Source organism: Hemicordylus capensis, chromosome 13, assembly GCF_027244095.1.
Source record: "Hemicordylus capensis ecotype Gifberg chromosome 13, rHemCap1.1.pri, whole genome shotgun sequence".
Classification (NCBI taxonomy): domain Eukaryota; kingdom Metazoa; phylum Chordata; class Lepidosauria; order Squamata; family Cordylidae; genus Hemicordylus; species Hemicordylus capensis.
Genome location: NC_069669.1, coordinates 12,979,131 through 12,988,166, shown reverse-complemented (window position 1 = coordinate 12,988,166; position 9,036 = coordinate 12,979,131). Strand labels below are relative to the sequence as shown.

The 9,036-nt window shown below is 42.8% G+C and overlaps 1 long non-coding RNA gene across 1 annotated transcript in view; it reads right to left on the bottom strand.

Annotated features, from left to right (window-relative positions):
- Window positions 1-891: 891 nt before the first annotated feature.
- The window catches only part of LOC128336342 (uncharacterized), a 31,921-nt gene continuing 23,776 nt past the window's right edge, over window positions 892-9,036 (bottom strand). Inside the window, exon 3 of the long non-coding RNA XR_008311922.1 lies at window positions 892-1,019. This is a non-coding gene — a long non-coding RNA (uncharacterized LOC128336342). The remainder of the gene's footprint in view (window positions 1,020-9,036) is intronic.

Sequence of the window (9,036 nt, the reverse complement as noted above, 5' to 3'; positions counted from 1 at the left end):
AACCACGATTACTACGCCATTAGGTGGCTGGACATTCCAGTAGACATTCCACAACCAAGCCTCTCTCAGCGTCAGCATGTGGAGCAGAGCCCCCTCTGATGGGCTCTGGTCAAGCGGGCAGAAACTCTTGGGAGTAGGCAGTCCTTCAGATAACCACTAGGGCCCAAACCATTCATGGTCTGATTCGGTAGAAGGCCACGTCTTAGGTTCCCATGTTCACATATACAGATACTGACCCATAAGATTTGTGCAAACTTTTTGTTACAACATAGAAACCTTAAAAAACAAAAAACAAAAAAAAAACAAACAAAAAAAAAACCCAAGCACAATCATTTACTTGACCAGAAATTCCATCTTTCAATTGCAGGAAGTAATATGGAGATGAATTACAGCAGATTCTGGAAGCAAACTTGACTGTTTGAGGGCTGAACATATTCTGTGTTTAAACTAATGCAACACATTCGATGTGCAATAACAGTGTCCAGCCAGGAGCCCGTTGGGGGTTCAGCAAAAGTGCCTTATGCTCAGCCTCAGAACAAGGGGAGGGAGTTAGCAACACTTGGGTCCTCCTCCTTGGTAATAGGGTTCTTTGCCCACAAAGTCCTGGGGCTGTCTCCTCTCCGGGAGACCACAGCCCTCCTCCTCCGTACAATTGCCCCTCGTCACTGGCTGGCTACTTTTTTCAAGCTGCCTCCAAGGCTGAACATCCTTTCCATTTCCCCACTCTTGATTTGCCCTTTCAAATCCTCCCCATCCTGTCCATCGCTTTCCTCCTCTCCTCCCGCCCCCAGGCCAACTCCTCAGATGTCCCAGCCTCTCTCTGTCAGCTTGCCCTGCCATCAGAGGGCACCTCTTGGGCCACCCAAGGCCAGATGCCCACTCTGCTGCTCTCGGGTTCGGGACCGACACCGGCTTAACTTGTCTTGCCACAGGGATCCTCCGTGCCCATGCCTCCACCTTCTGGTTCGGGGTAAGCCAGTTAGGGTGCAGGTGGGGTAGCCGGACACACAGACATTCAGCTGAAAATGGGAGAGAAACTCATTCTAATTTAATATTTATTAAAGTAAAGGTAAAGTGTGCCATTGAGTCGGTGCCGACTCCTGGCACCCACAGAGCCCTGTGGTTCTCTTTTGGTATTGGTAGAATACAGGAGGGGTTTAGCATTGCCTCCTCCCATGCAGTATGAGAGGATGCCTTTCAGCATCTTCCTATATCGCTGCTGCCCAATATAGGTGTTTCCCATAGTCTGGGAAACTTACCCACAGGGATTCGAACTGGCAACATCTGGCTTGCTAGTCAAGTCATTTCCCCGCTGTGCCATTAGGTGGCTTTAATATTTATTACCTTGTGGTTATTGTTATTAGGAATGTTTATATTTATGTATTTTTCCAACAAGAGAGGTGCACAAAATGGCTTATATACACAATGGGAGAAGAAAATGCTTCCTCATCCACAAAGGGAGTGCACAAAGCATGGGAACATTACTAGATTTCAACAGGCCTTCCTCTAGTAAATTTAGTCAGAATGTCAGTCATTGATCACAACTCAACTTGAGTGGGTGGAAATAAATTGGCCTGTCTCCCTACCTGTCCTCTCTTTTTTTAATTACCTAGATTTACTTTCATTGGCTATCAAACATGAGATTCCTGTGCAATGGAAGCTTAATTCTGCGAAGTGCAAACATTTCTTGAAAATGTAGCAATAATTTCCCGGGTCTGTGGAAGGGAAATGTGAACATCAAGTTTCTATGGAAATGGAAATAAAGTTTTCTAGAAACCTTGTGTGCATTACTTGTTGATTGCTAGTTATATGAACAAGGGCTAATAGAAATGTTTAATTGGTTTTCTGATTACTTTTTCTTTTTTTGATTAATGTAATTTTATTTTTTTATTAATGCTATAGGAAACAAGAGGGTTTTTTTAGTAAAGACTTTTTAATGAACAGAACTCTTTCTTCCTTCCATTAAAACAAAAAAACAACTGCGACTATATTCATTACTGACAAATTGATAAAAATTGATAAACTGATGATTGGCGGGGGGGGCACAAAGAAATGTGCTTATCTTCATTATAAAAGATGGGAGTGGATAATAAAAAGAAATGTTGTTATAGTGGAATATAAAACCAACCTAAAGGAACTGTTCAATATATGAATAGCTAGCTCCATTTCATTACTGTGATATGGAATAGCTTGATAGCAGGATCCAATATTTTTTAGAAAAAATCTCGAGTGGAGGGTTGTGCTGACTCTTCAGTTCAATACGTTAATTGACAATAAATCCTGCAGGCCTATAAAAAGCACTTGGCTAGTCGTTTTCAAGATGGTCATGACTTTTTATGATGCGGAACTTTTAATTTACAGGGATGATAAAAATAGATTTACTTTCAGCCACTTAGATTTGATTTAATTAGCTAATCAGGTATAAATCATCTGCTATTGAAAAAGTAATTTAACAAAGATGATAGTTTGCCGTCAGTTTGCTCTTAAGTACTAAGTCTTCTGGAAGCAAAAATGAAATTTCATTTCTTGTAAAAAAAAAAAACCCACCCCTAAATCCTCTAATGCCCAACATTTAATAAATGACAAGAGCAGTTTAAATCCAAAAAATGTTGGATTGACTGAACAGAGTTATATCTGCTTTGAGAAGATAATTGTCTCAGGCGGAGATTTGGGGGCTTGAACTAGGAAGCTTGGGCATGCGCCTACCTTCAGAAGCTGCTATAACCATCCGAGATGCACAGAAGGGAAGAATCATGTGCAACATGAGTGCCTCTGATTGGCAGACAGTATGAAGCCTCTGGATTTGCCATCCATCATATAATTACTTGGGTGCTGGGTGTCCATTTGTTTGGTCAGCAAAGAACCACTATCATTTGCTGTGTTTCAGGTTCCAGCAATTGAGCCTTACGCTTAATGGCTTTGAGTTGTAGAGCACAAACCCATACAGAAATTCCAGCAAATGTTTCATGAAAATGCCTGTAGACCAGCTGAGGGGTGTGTGTGTGTGTGTGTGTGTGTGTGTGTGTGTGTGTGTGTGTGTGAGAGAGAGAGAGAGAGAGAGAGAGAGAGAGAGAGAGAGAGAGAACGAACGAACTTCAGTGGCATTCACACTTAACATGGACCTGCAGTTCTGCTCCCCCATCCGAATTCGGACGTAATGGAGAGCACCCTTTTTGCAGTCGGGGAAACTGCAGATAGGAGGGGGAACTGGTTGTGAGGCCTTCCTTCTTGCAGGAAGGAACAGCCTGCACAGCCAATCACGGCTGGAGTTGGGGGAGGAACTTCCTCCCTCAAATCCAGTTGAAGGGGACAAAGCCTGCAGTTCTGCATTCGGATGCAACGTAGGTTGCATACAACCTTGGGTTGCAGTGACAAATCACTACAACCCGAGGGTTCAGGCTGAACCTCAGGTACGTCTCTGCATGGACATGGAGTTGGCTGAATTCGCATGTAATGCTTGGAGAACCTCTGGCCCCTTCAACAGCAGATCCACATTACATGCCAATGCGACCGTGTGAATATTCAGATTAATGGAATAAGACAGAAATCAAGGTTTAAGGACATTATTCAATTAAAGGAAAAGCCTTATGGTGTTATGCGTGTGGCAGTTCCAAGCAAGATCCAAAAAGGGAGGGAATTCAATGGCCCATGATGTTCATGCCATGAGAGAATGAGATTTGATGTCCAGTCCAAGATGTTGTACTGGCCTACAAAATCATAATGTTGGAAGCACAATTTGGCATTAGTTGTGCTACCAAATTCTCCTTAAACAGTGCTATAATTCTAACCCTCAGCTTTTGCTGTTGCCACCAGCCACTGGAGCATGGAGGACCAAGCAGTGTTCTCTCGAACAGGAATTCCCAGATGTTGTTGACTACGACTCCCATAATCCCCAACCAAAGGCCATTGCAGCTGGAGATGCTGGGAGTTGTAGTTAACAACATCTGGGAATCCCTGTTAGAGGGAACACTGGGACCTAGCCAGATTGTGTGTTCCTGATTATGATTGTGTAGGGAAGTAGGGAACATTGCTTTACACAGGTTCCAGGACCCAGGTGCCCTTTAAAAATGAACCCAGGTACAGTCATTCACACAAACACATGTACAAGTGTACAGATATTTGTACACTTGTACAACATGTTGTCTGAATGACACTATAGTCACCCACCAGAGAGGGAACAAAAGGCAACCAACGACAAAAATTAGAACTAAACACTTGGCTCTACAGGGTCAAAGGCATCCACAGAGCTGAAGCAACCTCATATTCCACACACAACTCCATCTTCTCCTTGTGCTGCCTCTATAAAAGAACAGCCTACATTTCTCCGTTTCAAAATCGATAGCCTTCAAGCTTCTATGGCCTCCTTTGGGACCAAGGTAAATACAATCAAGGGAACGCTGGAGGGAGTTGAAAAGCTACTGGAGTCCATTGAAACGAGAACAACAAAGACAAGCGAGTCTCACAAATGCCACAAAGGAGAGGAAAATGGCGTTTAAACACTTGGCAGCTCCCCAAAAGAAGGTTATCAGTGCCTCTGCCAAGGCAGTTTAAGATGCCTGCTTAGAAAGCGATGCAGAAACTATTGGGAAGTTCTAGCAAGAAATATGGGGAGAAATCATTCAGGCTGGTTTGAGGCTGCTCCTCTTGTTGTGGTCATGAACATTTTCAGCACGGCTGAAAATGGTCTGTTTTCTATGACCACATTCCTGCCTTCCTTGTGGCATGCTTCTCTTATTGGTTGAAATTGCTTTCACTCTCACATTCCCTCACTCGCCCTCCATGTCACACACTCCAGTCTGATTGGCTGCATGGTAGGCCTTTGCAAAGTCAGATTAGGGATGTTGGAAATGGTCTGATTTTGCCTAGCATCGAAGGTTTCGGGGATAGTCCAACCCCAACCTCGGGGCCGGGCCTTCTCCATTGCTGCCTCGAGGCTTTGGAAGATGCTTCCTGCTGAAATAAGAGCCTCCCCATCTCTTAAAACTTTTTAAAAGGCAGTGACACATTTGTCAACCCAGGCTTTTAATCAGTTGTCATTTTAATTGTGTGTGTTTTAAGAGTGTTTTTTAATATTATAAATTTTAAATTGTTGTAATGTTTTAACTTTTTATTGGCTGTTTTTGTTTTGTTGTAAACCACCCAGAGACTTGCATTTTGGGCGGTATACAAATGTGTTCAACCAACCAACCAACCTAGATGGATCCCTGTCCCCAAAGGGCTCACAACCTGTCCCCAAAGGGCTGCACAATTGAAATCCAAAGGCATACTGTATCTATGGATATATTGAGAGGACATTCAAAAGGAAGCAGCTAATTTCTGAAGAAGACAAAGATGAGGAGCGAAAAGGAGTTTTGGTTAAACCCTTTTCAGAGTCAACTGACCTTGATCCAAGCCAACACAATGGCAGTCTCTCCAAATCTGATGAGAATGTGTATTCTTGCTTGATGTTTAGTTATTTAAGCAGCTGACATTGGTTTGACTTGAGCCTACATCTTTTGGTTCCCTTTGCATGCTTGAATTATATATTTTTATTTTTGCTGATCTGTGATAAGCTAGTGAGTTGTGCCTAGAGGAATCTTTGCATCCATAAATAGCAGTAACAGCACTGAAAAGTTAGATTGATCAAGAGGGCATGTGTCCAAAGGAGGTCATTGTTCCCCAGGTCCCAGGAATAAAGGTCACAATTGTATGGAGAAGAGAGCTTTCAAACAACAACAAAAATTCCCTTACCACCCCCACCCCCACATAATCCTAGCCTGCTGAATGGCTTATTTATTCATCCCTGACTCAAACTTCTGTCTGGGGCAAAATAAAACAAATTAAAAATGAAAAGCTTAAAATAATTTAAAAGCAAAAGTCTAATTCAAAAGCTTGGGTGAATAAACGTGTCCTTAGCGACTTTTAAAAAGTTGTCAGAGATGGGGAGGCTCTAATTTCATCAGGGAGTGCATTCCAGAGTCTCAGGGTGGCAACAGAGAAGGCCCATCCCTGAGTAGCCACCAGATGAGCCAGTGGCAACAGCAGATGAACATCTCTAGATGATCTGAGTGGGTGGTGTGGCTCATAGTGAAGTTGTGCCCCTTCAGACACAATGGCAAACCGTGGGTCCAATGGAACTGCGGTTTGCCTCCACCCCTCCCCAGACTCTCAGATGATCATAATCCCAGTCTGGGAGGGACCTGGCAACAGGGTCCCACATACAACTGACACGGAGTGGGACTGTCTGCGCAGGACAGCTCATACCAGCCAATGGGGATGGGAGGAACTTGCTGAAGGAGCTTCCTCCATTAACTCCAGTTTGTGGTGAAATCCCAAACTGGACATAAAGGTGGAGGGAATGGACCCTCAATCGGCTAGACTAACAGAATGGCTAGACTAACAAGCAAGGCTGCTGAGTCGGGGAACCATGATTAACAGCACATGGTTTCAGCCTTTATTAGCCAGCTTTGCCACAGCTGCTGTGCTGGTATCAACGTTGTTCTTCACTGAACTACTTGGCTGTGTTCCTGTTTGCCATGCCTCTGTTTTGACCTTGGACCATTTGGACTCTGTTTATGGATTACGATTTGGACTCTGTTTGACTGACTGGTGATATTACGACTCAGACTGACCCTGGTTTGAAGCCCTATCTTGGAGATGCTAGGCAGGGAATTTGGAACCTTCTGCATGCAAGCATGAAGATACTCTTCCCAGAGCAGACCCATCCCCTAAGAGGAATATCTTACAGTGCTCACACATGTTGTCTCCCATTCAAATTCAAACCAGGGCCGACCCTGCTTAGAAAAGGGGACAATTCATGCCTGCTGCCACAAGACCAGTTCTCTTCCCATGGTAGAGCAGGAGAGCCCTTTGTCTTGGCTTTACATGGGGTCAGGAGTTTAGTCTGGTCTGTCTCCATTGCCCACTTTTCAGTTAGGCTCAGTGCTAAAGGATTTTTTTTCCTTAAAAAGTGAAATTAAAGTACATTCTTCCCAAAGTGAAACATCTCAGAATTTTCAAGGAGTTACAAAGACAAGTGAAATTTCTCTGGATTTCTGCCTGTAGAATTCTTTTTCTGTGTCATTGTCATCCATCCCAAATCCAAACAAAGATATAGAATTGCAGGAAAATAGTGTGTCTTGTTTTCTCCAGAGACTAATCCAAAGGGCTATTAGTAAATCTGTAAACTTGCCTAGCAGAACAAGAAGGAAGAAAAATGTATTCAGAGGAAAAAATCAGAGGGATTTAAGGATTCAGAAGGATTTAAGTTAAACAAAGTTTAAAGACATTTGCCAAGTTCCACTGATTTGAATAACAGACATCCTGAGAGAAATCCCAGTGACAAGCCAAGCCAGAGATACTTCAGTAAAAATAGACAGCATAGGGTGTCCCCCCCACCTCTTTCTTGTATAAAGCAACTGCAGTCCCATCCTTGGACTTCAAAGGAGGCTATTCCAAATAACCCATTGTCAGAGAACAGCCTCCTTTTGAAAGCAGTGTGATCTGGATCAGAGTGCAAAGTTAAACAAAATTCCAACCCAATAAATAAATTACTTTTTTCTTTGTTTGTTTTGGAATTCAGTATCCCCAGGACACACAATGCTCTATAAAATTTTGAAGATGGCCCAGCCCTTCCCCACAGATTGGAAAAATAGATTCCTAACAGTTCTTGCTTGCTGAAATATTACCTGAGAGGTACCATTCTCATTATCGGAGAAAAACTTAATTACACTTTAGCCATCTGCTTACCGAGAGGTGGGGGAAGGAAGTCAAATGAGTACTGAATGTTTGTGATGCACTTTTCCAAAATAATAATAATAATAATAATAATAATAATAATAATAATAATGCCACACAATACACCAGATATAACTGTAGCCAAGAAGAAAGACAAACAAGTTAAAATAATCGACATAGCAATACCAGGGGATAGCAGAATAGAAGAAAAATAAATAGAAAAAAATAACAAAATACAAAGATCTACAAACTGAAATTGAAAGGCTGTGGCAGAAGAAGACCAAAATAATCCCAGTGGTAATTGGTGCCCTAGGTGCAATTCCAAAACACCTTGAACAGCACCTCAACCCCATAGAGGACACAGAAATCACCATCAGCCAATTACAAAAAGCAGATTTACTGGGAACAGCCTATATTCAGCGACAATATCTATAATAGCAACAAGAACAATATTGATAATAAAATCTAGCCATCCCAGGTCCTTGGGAAGGACTCGATGTCTGGATAAAACAAACCAGTCAATAACACCTGTCTGACTGTGTAAACAATTAATAATAATAATAATAATAATAATAATAATAATACGCCTCTTTGCATTAAGGCACTCTTGTATTTAATACTCAAATAGGCTTTACAAATGTTTGAATTATTTAGACGATTTGTATATCGCTTCCCAACAGAAAAAGTTCTCAAAGCAGTTCACATAATGAAAGAAATAAGAAAACAATGAGGTTGTCTAAATGTAAGTAGTTGCTCCCCCTTTGTTATGGGTCATAAGAGAATACGTGGAGGTCATGTGAGTGCCGGTGTCATACAGGGGCAGCTGGGAGATGTCCCACTGGCATGTGGGCATTGCTGGGGGAAATGCCAGGATTACAGCAATGGTGGTGATCAGAGGAGGAGAAGGTGTCACCCTGATCCCTTCCATGTTAAAGAGGCTGTGCAAGGGATGTGCAAGGGATGTGCCCGATTTGGACACTGAATTGCATTAGCTAAGAAGGGTCTGCCCTGGTTGCATATGAATGGGAGACTTGATGCATGAGCACTGGAAGATATTCCCCATAAGGGATGGAGATGCTTTGGGAAGAGCAGAAGGTTCCCAGTTCCCTCCCTGGCAACATCTCCAAGATAAGACTGAGAGAAATTCCTGCCTGCAACCTTGGAGAAGCCACTGCCAGTCTGGGTAGACAATACTGAGCTAGATGGACTTATGGTCTGACACAGTATATGGCAGCTTCCTAGGTTCCTATGACTCTGCCAGGGAGGGAACTTGGAACCTTCTGCATTCAAGTGCTCTTCCCAGAGTGTCCCCATCTCCTA